This window comes from Grus americana, unplaced genomic scaffold (genome assembly GCF_028858705.1).
Source record: "Grus americana isolate bGruAme1 unplaced genomic scaffold, bGruAme1.mat scaffold_69, whole genome shotgun sequence".
Classification (NCBI taxonomy): Eukaryota; Metazoa; Chordata; class Aves; order Gruiformes; family Gruidae; genus Grus; species Grus americana.
Genome location: NW_026561907.1, coordinates 671,770 through 687,064, shown reverse-complemented (window position 1 = coordinate 687,064; position 15,295 = coordinate 671,770). Strand labels below are relative to the sequence as shown.

Sequence of the window (15,295 nt, the reverse complement as noted above, 5' to 3'; positions counted from 1 at the left end):
TAGCAGGTGTGTTGGTCTGTATATTCTGACTCACTAGTCCTACACAAATGGAAGTTTGTGGCCATCGCACTCGCTTAATTCCCTCGCTTCCAGTGCGGGAACCTGCCCCAGAAAGAAGTGGCCTTGTTGGGTTTTTCAGGTGTCTCGGAACCACCAAAGTTGTTCCTAATCATCTTTCTTCTAAGGAGAAAAAACCCAAACCACCTCCCAAGCACTTTAGGACAGCTTTGTAGAGACTTGTGCAGTCTCCTTAGGTCTGTGGTAGGACGAACTCTTCAGAAAATAGCATTCGGTGTGTGCCCTCAAATGAAGAAATAGAAGAAAAGGGATTTCCAGCACTGATTTGAAGCTGTGTTAATGCGAGAGTGAGATATGGAGTATTCAGGAAAGTTAACAAACCTCTCTTGTCTTTCAGACAGTGTAAATCATGTTTTAAGAAATTATGCAGTTGACAGTGATGAGGAATCGCCATCAATCTTTGAAGATAAGCCAACTCATCAAATGCCCAGTAGAGAAAAGGAAAAATTCCTCAATTTTAGCAGGTAAATGTTGATATTAAGCTTTTGACATTTTAATGTGGAAGTTGTATAAGCCAACAGTTGAAAAAATAAGATTGTTGTCATCACTGTTGGGTCAGTTATTTTTCTCCGTTTCTATCGCTATGCTGTCCAGAAAATGTGACCAGCTGAGTTTGGTTAAGTCTCTAATACCTTTGACTTCAGCCAGTAAAGGTACAGTGGTATTGTGCTGGAAAAAACAAACGCTCTTCACAAATGTGTTTCATGCTAGGAAAGCAAGATTACTAGGAAATTAATACACAATTCAACGATGAAACAATTAGAATGACTGAATACAATCTTGTACGTATTTAGCGTACTGCTGTAATTTAACTAATCCAATTGCGTACTTCAGATACAGCTCATGTGTTTCAGCGCCCACCTTAATTTTTTCCTAGAAACGTTGTTCTGCTCCTTCCTTCCCGCTATCTCCAGTAACTACGGCCAAATTTCAGCTGAACTTGACAGATGTAGAGATCTCGTAGTTACTTAAACTCAAGACCTACTGAAAATTGGGGTGTACAGATCCCTATTGTTGTGTGTTGAGAGAGAGAGCGAGAGCGAGTTGTATTTCTCCTCCATATCAGGTTACTGACCAGTTGTCGTGTGTGTATTTAGCTGGACAAGTCCCCGTGTGTGATTTAAGAGCCATTACTTAAGCCAGCCAAACGAATAGCAGAGATGCTGGGGATTGGCAGGATTTCTTTGGGGAGCTATGGTACAAGTTTGTAAGAAAATGAGCTTTGATAGTCTTCCTGATCACAGACCAGCTTATTATTTACTGGAACATGGAGAGTATTTACCAAAAAAAACCGAGGTTAGGAAAAAACCTTTAACATCTGTGTGCCTAGTCATCACTTCATTTTGAAACTTACTATCTTCTAATTGTTCTAGAAATGCTTATTACCAGCCAACATCTTGCAGGCCACGGTTCTTACTAGTTGGAGAGCCAGGATGTGGGCAAGCTTCTCATTTGGCACCTGCGGTAATACATGCCCTGGAAAAGTTTCCAGTTTATACGCTAGACCTACCTGCTTTGTTTGTTACCGCCACATCACCGGAAGAAACATGTGCACGGGTATCTTTTTTTTCTTTTTAATCTCATAGGCTTCATGAACTGTATATAAACTAGTAAAATAAGCAAAATTCATTGTTAATAGAGGTGGCCTGGTTTGAACGTGCTGTTAGGTTTACTTCTGCCCGAAAATGCACGTTTCTTTTTAGATCATATAATCCCGAGTAAGGATGTTGTAGATGGCCGTATTTTCTATTCCAAATTAAGCCGTGAGGAATTTGCTAGCAGCTTGGGAAGCTGGGAGGTGCTGCTAATAAATCCCTCTTTATCGCAAGAAATCCTGCCCATTTCGGTGGGATCCAGAAAGTTGTTTTCATTGCTGCTTACGAGACTCTGCTCCCAGTAGGTGGCTCTGCATCAGCCTGACTGCAGGTCACGCACTTTTTGTAGGCTTTTTTATTAAATATAATAAAAAGGCAATCAAGGTTTTGGGGAAAAGAAGTGTTTCTTTTTTTTACATATGTACGCGCGCGCGTGTGTGTGTATAAATATACAGCTTCCACTGCTGTAGTATATGCAGTAAAAGCATTAAAATTCATGGAACACTTACATTTGTACACTGGTATGTTTTTCTTAACTGTGAAAATTAAATATAAGCAGGTGTAGTGCTGTTTTCCTTTTTACTTTTAGGCAGGAAAGCCATTTTGTTGTTTGGCATCACTGTATTAAAATATCTTGACCTTTAGGCAGCAGCATTTGAGAGCTGGACAAGTAAGGACAGACACACTACAGGACTGGATACTCATTTGTCACAGAAGAGGCACAATTCCTTTTTTGTTACGTTACGGTTGCTTCTGCGGTCGTATAGCTACCGTGTCTAGTCACTGCCCAGACACACCACGTGCGCTTCCCATTTTGTGGCAGGAACGCCCTGAATCTTAATAATCTGAAAGGGTCCACGGAGAAATTTGTCACGTGAAAGGGCTGTTGCCACTTCCCTCACGCAGTAGGTGCACGCTCTCTTCTGCGATCGAGGTACCATCTGTAGGCAACGGCTTGCGGCCATCCAAAGCGTGTAATCGGGTCTGATGGATCCTTTGGTAATGAGAGGCTGTGCGTGATTTAGCTGTTCAGGCAGGCTGAAGACTGGTCACCTCTTAGAAAACATACTTGAAATTTTGAATTGTAACCAGGCTCCTCTTACAGCATCAGCCCCCATCTTTTCACCTAGGTCTGTCTTTGTTTGTTCAGACTGTGCTCCAGACTGACTTGGCTATGTGCTCGCTCTGAATTGAAGATGGTGTAGTCGGTCGTGTAGTTGCAGTCGTGTAGTGACTCACCCAGACTAATACATCTTGAAGAAGGGTTAGTCTTGTGTTTTCAGGCACACCACTACACCAGCTAAGTTGTGAGGCGCTTTAGGAGTTCCCTTACACCTAAGTAGTTTTGAAATCAGGTAGAGCTTCAGGTCTGTCTGCGTAGCAATGTCTATATTTGAGTCAAAGTAAACGTTTTACCTTATTGTGAAGGAGTTGTTCTTTTGTTGGTTTGGTTTTGTGTTTTGGCTTCATGTACTCCCACTTCGTCAGATAGTTTGACTGATACGTAGTTATTTATTAGCCTATTGCACATGGTTTAGTTTTCTTATCCAAGCTTTCATTTCACCAGTTGATGCGAGAAGCTCAAAGAACAGTGCCGAGTATCATTTATATCCCACATATCCATTTGTGGTGGGAGGCTGTTGGAGCTACACTGAAAGCTACTTTTACAACACTACTGCAGAACATTCCAGCATTTGCTCCAGTTTTGCTGCTTGCAACATCCGATGTGTGTCACGCAGATCTCCCAACAGAGGTATTTCTGTCGTTACTTTTTTTATTCAATTTCTTGTTCAGCTATAAATCCTTTAAGCATTGGAGTACTTAAGCAAATGCATACTGTTATTACTCAGGCACCCTACCCAGGTCTCTTAAAATTTGCTTAGACAACACAATGCCGAAAGCGTTTGTCTAAAGTGTTTTCTGAGTAAAGAGATTGACTTTGACCCAACTTTTTCCCCCTTCTCACACACTCATGCTTGTTAGACAGATGTATCCATTTACTTCAGACAATAAATCCAGTGACTTCAGGATGGTTAGGTATGTACTTAGTCAAGAATATATGGTGCTTGAAATGGAAATGGGAAAAAAATATTTTTACTGAAAACATTTGTACTGAAATTGAAAGATATTTTTACTGAAAAAGTACGGTGGTCACACTGTAACGATGGAACGGAATTTCATATTTAAATTCTTTAATAAAAATTTCAATGTCTTTGTTCATGTAAGTGAAAGCTTTACAAATGAGAAAGCCGAGTTCCAACTTCTGTTTCAGTAACTTGGAAATGGATTTTTAGTGGTATTCCTTAACAAAATTCAGTAAGAGTACATGCTTAGCTTCCTAGACATCTGAGAGTGTGCATTAAAGGAGGATATTCAAAATGTGAATATGCTGCCCTGATTATTTTGTCTCAGTTACTGCGGGGGGCTTACCTAGATGTGTTTGTCATCAACTGCTTTGAAAGGGCTTAACTTTCTAGGAGTTTTAATACTGTTAATGAAGTATTGAAATTCCTTCCATAACTTTTGGTAGTAGAGACTGAAAAACGGAGTAAAACCTGGAAGTATACAGCCTCAGACACCTCACTGAAATTAATTTAACAAAAAAAAAACCCCAAACACCTTACCAAAAAGCCCGCATTTGTCTGCTGAACCCTGCCTGTTCCCTCTCTAGATGCCATAGAGATTGAAACCAGCAAGGCAGGTAAATAGCAAATAAGCAGTCCTGGAGGTGGTAAATGTCCCCACTTGATCAGTGTATCACACGGTCCCTTCATTGACCTTTAAATCTAGAGGTGTTCCTTAGAGAAGATATTTTAATCTGCCGTGCTAACTAGGAAAATCTAGAGTTTTAAGGACAAGCAGATAGCTTCTCACAGTTTGTCTTACTCAGGTGATTATTCGGTTTAATTTTGAAAGGTACTCATCTTTTTGGACTAGAGTATGAATTTGTGTGGCCTTATATCTGAAATATCTTTTCTCCTCATGCTTTAGATAAAAGAATTGTTTATTGATGATTATGAAGAAGTTTTCAAAATCCAGTTGCCTAATGAGGAAGAAAGAAGAATGTTTTTTGAGGACTTAATTGTAAATCAAGCTGCTAAAGCTCCTGCATCAAAAAACAGTGCAGGTGAGGCTATTCTACTTATAAAACTTTGCTAACTGTAAGTTAATAGCTATACACTATTTGCTTTGGCGGTAATTTTCTAGCGATAATTTGTCATACGCTTGTATTTGAGTACCGTAAATTGACTAAAAGTTTCTGATTCAATTAAGCGTGGCGGCCATTGGAAGTGCTGCCTGTAGCACCACCGCCTAAGCCTCAACAGCTGACTGAGGAAGAAATAAAACAACTGGAAGAGCAGGAGGAGGACACATTGCGTGAACTTAGGATTTTCTTAAGGGATGTGACTCATAGACTTGCCATTGACAGACGTTTCAGAGCATTTACAAAGCCTGTTGACCCAGAGGAGGTAAGTTAGTGTTGATCTGTAATACCATTTTATCTGTCTCTGTTCATAATTTGTCTGCGTGTGTATTTCTCAGTGTCTGTGTGCTCTTTATATGAAGGTTTGTCTTTGTTTTTAGGACTGTACTATTCCAATTTTTCAGCAAGCAAGCAAGCAATGAATTTTGCTTTTACTTTGCTGACTCCTTGAGGCTGTCAAATGTCTGTTCTTTAAGTAATCAGTGAAAGCCCCAGGTTCCTTCTAAAATGTCTTTTAGAACTTCAGAATATTTCAGTTGGAAGGGCCCTACGATGACCATCTACTCCAACTGCCAGTCAGACCAAATGCCAACACAGTTTGCTCAGGAAAAGGCCTCGATGTGTAGGCATGTTACAGCAGTGAAAAGCAGAGGTCTCTTTCTTTATAAACAGCATCTATAGGACTGTTTTAATAAAGCCTAAAGCTCTTTGACTGACTGTCAATAGTTTCTGTAAGAACAGAAGTAGAAGCAGCAGTTTTTAAAATAAAGGTTGAGTCTGGTCTCTGTTTCAGCTGGGGCTCCTCAGTACAAGATCAACCCTAAGGGCTGTGTGGTTTCTTCTTCCACCCATACGCTTCTTATGTCTCTCTCTCTCATTTAATTCATTGAGTAAGTCTGGGTGTCTCTTCCCTTCTCTGCCCCGCACGTGCTTCTGACCTCCCTGCTGCTTTTTTTCCCCTCTTCAGGCCTGTCTCTTCAAAGCCAGTTGAAATAGCCCTTCTGTTTTCAAGAACCTAACTGGTTAATTTCCACATCTTTGGAGGTGCCATAAATATTTGGGGGTTTTAAGTCCTTTATTTGACTTTATTAAAAGAATTAATTTTGGTAGATACTGTGTTAAATCTCTGAGCACATACATTTCATTTGTAGGTACCTGATTATGACGCAGTTATTAACCAGCCCATGGACCTGTCGGCAATTCTCTCTAAGATTGACTTGCACCAGTACCTAACTGCAGGAGACTTTTTAAGAGACATCGATCTAATCTGTAGCAATGCTTTAGAGTACAACCCAGATAAAGATCCTGGAGGTGAGGATGTGTTTTTATCCCTAATTTGGAACAATTTGAAAGGTATAAATTGATAAATGTCATCTGTGGACAGTAGACCTGGGATTAGATCATTTTAAACATCAACAGAGAGCATTTCTTGCCAGGAAGTAAATGTTGTAGCATTAAACTACTTGGGCATGCAATTGTGATAGAAGCGTTGATCAGTAACTAGTGCTTTTGCTTTAATAATTAACTTTTATCTTGTTACGCTGAAAATATTCACTGAGAGGACTTTTCAGAACCTACCTATGAAAAGAGCAAAATCTTTCCAAGTAATCAAAGGATTTTGTTGGCTGTTAGAAAATACTCAGGTCTGACTGTAACATTGCAGATCGTCTCATTAGGCACAGAGCTTGTACTTTGAGAGATACTGCGTATGCCATAGTGAGGGAAGAAATAGATGAAGACTTTGAACAACGCTGTGAAGAAATTCAAGAATCTCGTAAGAAAAGAGGTATGGTTTTTTGATACGAAGGATCTTAAGGCTTGTCTCAGGATTTGTAACCAACAACGCAAGACACAATTCTTTGCTATCTGTTCTTTATTGCAAGGTTGTAGCTCTTCAAAGTATGCTCTGTCTTACTACCGTGTAATGCCAAAGCAGAACTCCGTTCCTGGGTGTACGAAAACAGACCCAAAGTGTAATGAAAAAATGAAGATAGCAGCAGCACCTGTAGATGCCAGTACACCCCGCTCTAACAGTAAGTTGCATTTTATTCAGACTTCCTTGGAGAAGGTGCTAAAGTCACCGATACCTTCTCTGTTCTCGTGACATAACAGGTTTCTCTGATGCCTGGTTCTTCATGCCAGAGGCGTTACGTTTTTTAATTTGTTTCAAAATGTGAGATAAATCCAGAGGTTGTTCATTCAATATGGTTATGAAGTTCAAGTGCAGTGGTTGGTTTACATTGAAAGACACTGGCCCTGATGGCCCAACCGACATTTAATGGCTCCTAAGTTGCTACCTCTCGGAGGCAAAAATGTTGTCCATGGCAGTTTCTGAATACTCAACTAGTTTTTAGTTATACGAAACAGTATTTTTCCCTTCTCTGCCCTCACACGTTGAACTCTGTGCCACCTCTTACTGTGATTTCCAGCCGAAGGGGGAAAGGGGAAAAATTGGGGAAGCAATAATACTAGATAGGGAGAGATCCTTATTTCCTCACTTTTCCTGTGAAGAGGACATGAAAGAACAAAGGGACTTGGATCTCGTTCAGTTAAAACGCATGACGTGGTGTGAAGTTTCCTGGTCTCACTGGCATGACTGGGAATTTTGCCATTGACTTCACCCACGTGCTTCGTGCCGTACTCCGTGAATACAAGGAACGGTGGGTTTTCTGGAAGGCAAAAGTGCAAAGTTTGTTTTAAACAAGGTTAACTGCATCAGAAAGCATATGAGGTGTAAGTCTTTACGGACAATTTTTTTCTCCAGCAAATATTCCCTTAAAATTGCATCTTTAATGCTGCCCAACGTGCGGTTAGGCTTTTGAAGTTTACAGCTTCATAATAGATTGGAAGAAGGGCTCATCTCCAAACACTCTTCTGTTGTTTATCTGTATTAGTTCACGTAGTAAGACAGTAAGCAACTTCACCTAATAACCTTCCTTTGCAGTGATACTTCTTATCTGAAGGAAGAATTTTCTGCTCATAAAATCTTGAAGCTGCTGATGGTTTTGTGAATGAAATTCTGTAGCTGGCTTTTTAAAATCTAATTGCAAATTGACCTCGTTAACTTGCAAGTCTTTCTCGAGACATACGTAGGGAGACAGATGATAGTACTTGAGCTCCTTTGATCCTTTTCCTTGTTAAGTCAAGTAAGATGAGGATGCTGGATTTTGAAGGAAGAACTGGGTTTGGTAATGTTTTGGATTACTTTTTCTGATACCTCTTTGTAGATATGTCAAAAAGAAAACGCAGAAAGAACAAAGGGTCTTCAAGTATCGCAACAAAGAGGAGGAATTTCCAGTTCAATAAAGAGAATAAAGTTCCCGAAGACCAAACTGAAGTTGAGAGTGATGAAGAGACTCCAGAAGAAGGGTTTTCTAACATGGATCACGCTGAAGTTGAGTCCACACAGGATTCTTTTATGGAAGAAAATGAAAATGTACTTCAGGAACGACAGAAAAATGGGAATGAAAATACATCTGGGACAGAAAATGAGAGAGAGAGAGTTCTTGTGCCTAAATCTGCTTCTGAGAAGAGTATCATGCTTCCTGAACATTCAGGCCTAAGAGAGGAGAGCAAAATGCCAGATCACCAAACAGCAGAAAGTTCTGAAGACGGAGATTCAAATGGTAAGTGAAAGGTCAAACAGGTTATTTAGGTGGTTCTTCTTCCTGAGGATTACACTATTTGTTAGGTTTTAGCCTTCTTTAGTTCTGTTATTTCTGCAGTGTCTCTCCAAAATCAGCACACAGCGTTTCTTGCATAAGGATGCTGCCCCTCTAGTTACGCAAGCCAAAGTCGTGTGTTTCTGCAGCTGCTGGTTTCTTGATTCTGCAGTTTGTTTTTCAAATGGTACCTAATTGCAAAACGATCGTTGACCTTCTTTTATTGTATGAGTATCGTCCCAGTCCTGAGCAGCGTAAGTTAAAAAGCTGTACTTCAAGCGGCATGGGCCCAGAGTCCCCTGCAGAATACAAGACTTACGTCCTAATGTTTGCAATGGAAGATGTGTTTCCTTAACCTTAGTTATTTTGGAGTGTTACCGAGCAGTGCTGTTAATGGCAACGTGACTCTATTTTTTTTCCTGGTTTTACCCTGCCTTTTTCCTCTAGTGCTTTTTTTTGTGTCTAATTGTTACGGAGCAGTGACTTTTGCCAGAAAGTAAGTGAAAGTCAAGCATTTCTCAGTGAAAAAATGGTAGAAATCCTGTCTCTGTCATCGCAGAAAGCGACTGTATTCCAGGTACAGGATACTTCGCCGACACTGTGTTCCAGATAAACAGAAATGCTGACTTTAAGAAACTTGTGTCGTTCCAGATTCGTGGGTATGCTGTACGACTCGTGGGACACATTCTCAGGCAGAAGAGCAACAGGTGACGTGTGCCGATAAAGCCATGGAAATTCTCACACAGCCAGTGATTGTGGATTACTATGAGCTCAAAGTAAGTCTAATTTCAATTTTGTTAATACTGAAATAGGACGTTGCCTTGCTACGTGTGAATTAAGTCAGTTAACCAATGCCAATTAAAACAATTTATGGGAAGGATATAAAGCTTGTGAAATAATTCAACCTGTAATGGACTATGACTGCTGTGTTGCCGCAGCTGGTGTAGGCTGCTGTTCTTGATTTTGGTTCTCTTCCTCATCTTTAATTTAAAAGGGCTTGTTGAATTTGAAAATAGCCCACTAGCAGCCTGCTAGTACTGTTGGTTCCTAATGTCTTAACAGTTGTTATGATGGATTTGGGGGTTTGGTTTTGGGGTTTGCATGTTTTCAGTTATTAGGAACCTGAAAAGAACCTTTATTTCTAGCAGTGATGACTCGAAACCTGAAGTTAGGTTGACATAAAGCTCATCAAGGATAAAATACTGATACCTACTTTTCTGAAATTCTTTCAAAATCCAGTGTGAGAATTTTACATTCATACAGTTACAGTGTTATAAGGGTTTTCCAGTCCCTCGTAGAAGCCGCTATCCTAGGCTACAGTTGGGGAAAGGGTTAAAAATGGCCTAGCTGCAGGGGGTAAAGGAGATTCCTTTGCCTGGATTGCAGAGGGTAGGACAAGGGCCTCATCTTCAGGGGATATTGCAGTGAGGAAGTTAGGAAAATTGCTAGGTTGGAGTCCTGGAGGTTGGCCAAAGCAGAGGAGGCCTGCTCTTTACCTGCCCTGACGAGAGAGGGAGTATTACACGGCTGTTTCCCCTGTGTGGGGAGAATGGGACCAGATAGGAATCCCATGCGGTGCAGGGGCTTGCCAACACAATTTCTGTCACATTTTTAAGCTGTGACCTAATTTGTGGAGGTGAAACCAACTTTTTAAAGCTGGCTTCCTAAGGAAGCAGATTGCGGGGGCGGGGGGGGGGGTTGGTGTTGTTCATGTCTGCTTCTGTGTGTAGAGAAGCCACACAGGTTTTTCAGAGAGTCAGGGTGCTAATAGTGTGTGCTCCAAAGTTACTGCCCACTGTGGAAATGGTACAGTAGAGCCCTTAGATATGTTTCAGCTCTGAGAGCTACAGTCATGAAACGCATCTTTTGGAAAATTTGTTTCATCAACATGGATGCCATTGGAACTAGCTGCTCGTACCAGAGAGCCTCTGTAGGATTCACCTGCAGTGAATAAGCTAGGTGAACCTCCAAAATGTAGCTGCTTGGTTTTGTTTGGGGGTTTTTGTTCGTTTATTTGCTTGGTAATAGGCCTAGAGCTTTATGAACATGTAGAAACGCATGCAGTCATCTATGTGGCAGCAATTAGAAATCGTTTCACACGGGATGGTGACCATACACCTCTGTTGCATCCTGCCTTTTCTGTTTGCAGCAGCTGAAAGCACGCTGCGTGGGTTTTGTGCGTTTTATCTGCGGGTTGTGTAGAATGAAGTTGAGGGGAATACTCAGCTTTTGTGCTAGTTGATCTGAGGGAGGCAGAGTTTGACGACAGGCAGCTGTGAGGCAGTAATACTTTCCTTTGGTATGGCTGCTCTCTTAAGCTACATCTTCACAGCCTCACACAACACACAGGCACTGAATAGCCCCAGCAGTGGAAGAAGGTGCTGCCGCTAGTTTGTCACTGTCGTTTTCCCAGAGATGATTGCATTCGCATCTTTGGTAACAGAAAGGACTGTGTGCGAGATTGGTAATTTGCTACAGGCAGAGTCACTCTGCTAGTTTATCCACTCGTCAGTTTAAAGGCAGGAGCCAACTGAGGTAACTTTGCTCCCTGAGCTGCTTCAGACGTTTGAGCAGTGTGTTCTGCCAGCAGAGCTGTAGGCACACTACACGTTCAGCTAATGGGTAAAGGTGAGCACCCAAGGCTGCTTCTGTTTCCAGCTGGCACAGCTGGATCCACAAGATTTGTAGCCTGGCTTCCAAAGATCCATTTTACAGTGCCCTGCATTGCAGCAACAGTTTCTCTAATAAAATGGAACAGTGGCTTTGCTGTGGCAGCAACTCTACCACAAAGTGGATTGTGTCATTCCCTGCTGTTCTGGAAGCAGTTGATTCGCAATTAGGATTGTTGATGTGATAGATTGATGACTAATAAAATACTGTCTGAAATTTAAGCTTTCCTTTTTCCCGAAGTATGAAAAAGTAACTCCTTTTCTTCAGTTAAATCTTGTGAGATGTTTCGTCTGTTCTCTGAAGTGTCACTCATGTTTCATAAAATAAGAAAGTAGGATGTCGTTTGTGTTGTATTGTTATTGTTTAGCTTCTGAAAACATGAAGAGCCTATTCAAAGGATCTTGCACTATTCCAAACTTGTAGTTTCCTTTTTTTTTTTTTTTCTTCAGCAACTGTTGCGTTATGTCACGGCAGTAACTAAAAAGTTCAGTATATTTTGCATGGAAAAACTGTACGCTGTTCTGAGTCAGTCCATATACCAACATCGGGAAGATTATGACAAAACTGAATTAGTGAAGGTAATTTTTTTTTTTTCCTACAGCACTTTCTATCACTGTTATGCATGTGTGTCTTAGGCATGTGTACGTGTGCACTCTGGACATCACGCTTCCTTAGCATTACTCTTTACTGCTTAGTTGCCTGTGTTACGAGGCTTTTTCATTTCCGTCTGGAAGAGGTTTATCCATATTGCAAAACCATTGTTGTATTTGGCATAATCGTTGGCAGTTTCAGCAGGAAATGGCTTGAACTGGAAGACAATGGGTCCACCCACACAGCCCTCTCAAAGCAGTTAACCTCAGTCTGTCAATAGTCCTTCTCCAGACCCTTTTTAGGGCTGGGGGGGGGCTACATAAGGAGGGTGCTTTCCCCAGCCTGTTGCTTCCTCTTTCTCCCCTTACAGGCAGTCAGACACGGTAACACTTCATAGAGTAGTCCTTCCCTTCCTGAAAAGAAATTAGGTATGAAACCTAACAAGAGTTTGAGACTTTTCTCTGGTCTCACCATAATCTCTTTTTAACAAGCATGGCTCGAGCATCTTTAATTTGACACATGGGGAGATTTCTGCCTCTGACGGTTTCATGTTAATGAGTCAAATTCTCTGTTCTTTTCCGCTAAGAGAGGATTTCTGAGTTGTCAGAAGTCTTCCGGAGATGCCCGTGGTCCCAGTCAGGCATTCCCAGCATTGAGTCGATTGAGATAGGTTGGATAGTCAGTTTTCAGATTCAAGATCCTTGAATCCCTTTGTCTTTGAGATGCTTGTGACTGAGAATAGAGAAAATTCTTTATGCCTCTCAGCCTGCCTTAAAAAAGAGGAAGCCTCTTCTCTTCAGCTCGGGTCATCTGGATCTCTTCTTCCACATCAGAGAAGGAGTTAGAACCGATGTTCTGTTCTGATTGTGCAACAGGGAGGATTATTTGGATTCAGGGAGGCCGTTCCTGAAAAAATGGGCCATCTCTCATCTAGTATAATGATGTTGTTTAGCATGAGAAGGCATTTATTAATGTTATCTTGGGGCTTGTGAGGTTTTGTGGCTTGAAGCATTGAAAGCTGAGACTTGATTTCTTTGTTTGCTACTTCTACCTTTAGCTTTAACAAAAAAAAAATCTCCTCTTCAGAGTGACACTGCAGGTCAGTCAGGAGCAAGCTCTACTGTATGAAGAGATAAGACTTTAACAAGTAAATATTCCGAGTGCAGAAAAGAATGTTTCCAGCTTTTAGTTGTGCCTTTTCAGGAACTGTCTCCTCTTTCTAACTGTTGGGACCGCTGTCGATACGGTTCCATAGTCTCTTGATACAGAACCACGCAGTCTCTGTAGTCTATTTGGGACACATAAGCATGTGTTTGAAGCCAGTGGGTATAGAAAGATGTTACGGTGGTGCTAGCGCATGTATTTGCTAAATCTTACTACCAGTGGTATGTGTGTACAGATCCTTTGTTATTTTTTATGAAGAAATAAACAGGGCTCTTAAGCTTTTGTTCATGCTGACTGCTAGTTTGTCTTTTTTTCTTATTAGGAAATGAAGAAAGAAATTGCAGCCTTCAGTTATGCTCGGTGTTGATTTCCACATACTTCTCGTCTAATGTTTTCTTTTCACTGCATGTTGTTATCTGCGCATAAGTAATTCAATAAAGATTACTTCTACATATGTTAAACAAATATATCTTTGACTTTGTTAAGAAAGCTCTAATAAAGTCCTTTAACTGCTTTTATTTGATATTTTCATCCTATATATATTTTATGTGACATACTGCTGTGATTGCCTTTGGAACGCTGCAGACCCGAACATCTCCCAGATAACTGCAGTAGCTCTCTTTAACAGAAAAGGATAAACTTTTTCTCATCGTTTTCCAACTTGTGGGAATACGTTGTTCTGAACTAGTCTGTGGTGCTGTAGAGTCCATCGCATATTACATAAAGGTTTTAAACCAAGTCTCATTTTGGTACATGAAAAGTAATCCTTTAGAAACCTCTCAATGCAGTTGAGAGGTGGACTTTTTAAATTGTGTGATAGCACCTCAAGGGGCTTTCACAGAATTAACAACCTAAAGAAAGTATGTAGGAGAAACACTCCACAAACTTAAGAACTTTTGCTATGGCATATTTTTGCCTGTCCAAAAAACCTAACTTGAAACAAAGCAAAATTTACTACTGTTAACTTTCTAAGGGAAGTTTAGTCTTGCTCGTAATAATGACAATCTTCTTGATACTGGAGAATAGCATTTGAATGTCAATTGTTAGTTGCAGGTTAGGTGGCTTGTAGCTGAATTAACTTGTAAATAGTTTTCTAGTTACCTGGAGAAAATTTTATCTGTTTAGTACATAAAAGTGAATACATTGTTGGTGATAAAAATATTTAAAGTCCAAGCAAAGCAATACCCCATTGTGAAGATGTATGCATCTTCAAACCAGCAGAGAAAATTTCTCTCAGTTAATCTGACAGTTACTGTTTTTTTAAAAAACTTTGCCTATCTTATGACAATAACATTTTCTATTGGTTGCGATAAAAGATGTGGCACCATACATTGCTGTTTTGTTCCATCACTCACGTACACAAGGTCTGGTGATACTGAACGCCGAAACTGTGCAATCCTTCTGTGTGTGTTTGGGTTCTTACTATGTTTCAGTTTTCTTTTTTTTGTTTCTTTCTAGTCTTTGTCCAAACATTTGCGTACTATGCAGAATTTTTTTCTTTTAGCTGTATTGTTTGTATGGGTATCAATAACAAATGAAATCACCTTTTTGGGGGTTTTTTGTCTTCTCTATTTTATTAATCACAGTATAATTTTGATCATTAACAACCTTACTCTTAAAAAACCAGCATGAGTCTTAAGACTTTAAGATTTGTCTGTGAGCAGCTTACTCCTACTCTTGGTGTATTGGTTCACAGTGAAGGCAAGCCCAGGGGGAAGAACAAATATGTTGGAAATTTACACATGAATGCATACTACATTGGAAATATAATAAAGGAATTACGGTTATCTTCATTAACCTTGGCTGCTGTCACTGATTTTTTGATGGGACTGTGGGAGCAGTTTGTTAGCCGTGCTCCAGGTAACTGTTGGGAAACTGAACAGGAGTGACTGTGGAAGGAAACGAAGAACAGAAACAATCCTGGGATGAAAACTTTGCTCTTCAAAGCTTTGCTCAAAACCCTTCCTGTCACTAGTCGGACAGGATACTGTACCTCTACAGGGGCTTTGGTTTTTAATTCTAATTGCGTAAATCTTGGGTCTTCCATGACCAACTGGTAACTCTTTAACGGTTCCCACAAGCACATCTTCATTTTCTCTCTCAGGGAAACAAATCGTATTTTAGTGTCTGAACCAAAATGGCAAAACAGGGATGAAAGAAAACAGAATGTAGAAACACAGCATTTCTGAGAAGTATGCCCTGGGAGTTAAAACTAAATACTTAAGTATCTAGGTATGTAGTGAAAGGGTCTCCTTTCTCCAAATTCTCTAACTAAAAAAAAAAAAAAAGGGGCGTGGGGGAAGGTTGTGGGTTTTTTCCTCAGAGCCGTT

At 40.5% G+C, this 15,295-nt stretch overlaps 1 protein-coding gene across 1 annotated transcript in view; it reads left to right on the top strand.

Annotated features, from left to right (window-relative positions):
- Window positions 1-15,295, top strand: part of LOC129200938 (ATPase family AAA domain-containing protein 2-like) — a gene marked incomplete at its 3' end in the record, with an annotated part of 115,088 nt that overhangs the window by 84,116 nt on the left and 15,677 nt on the right. The gene's annotated exons all lie outside the window — the stretch shown is intronic.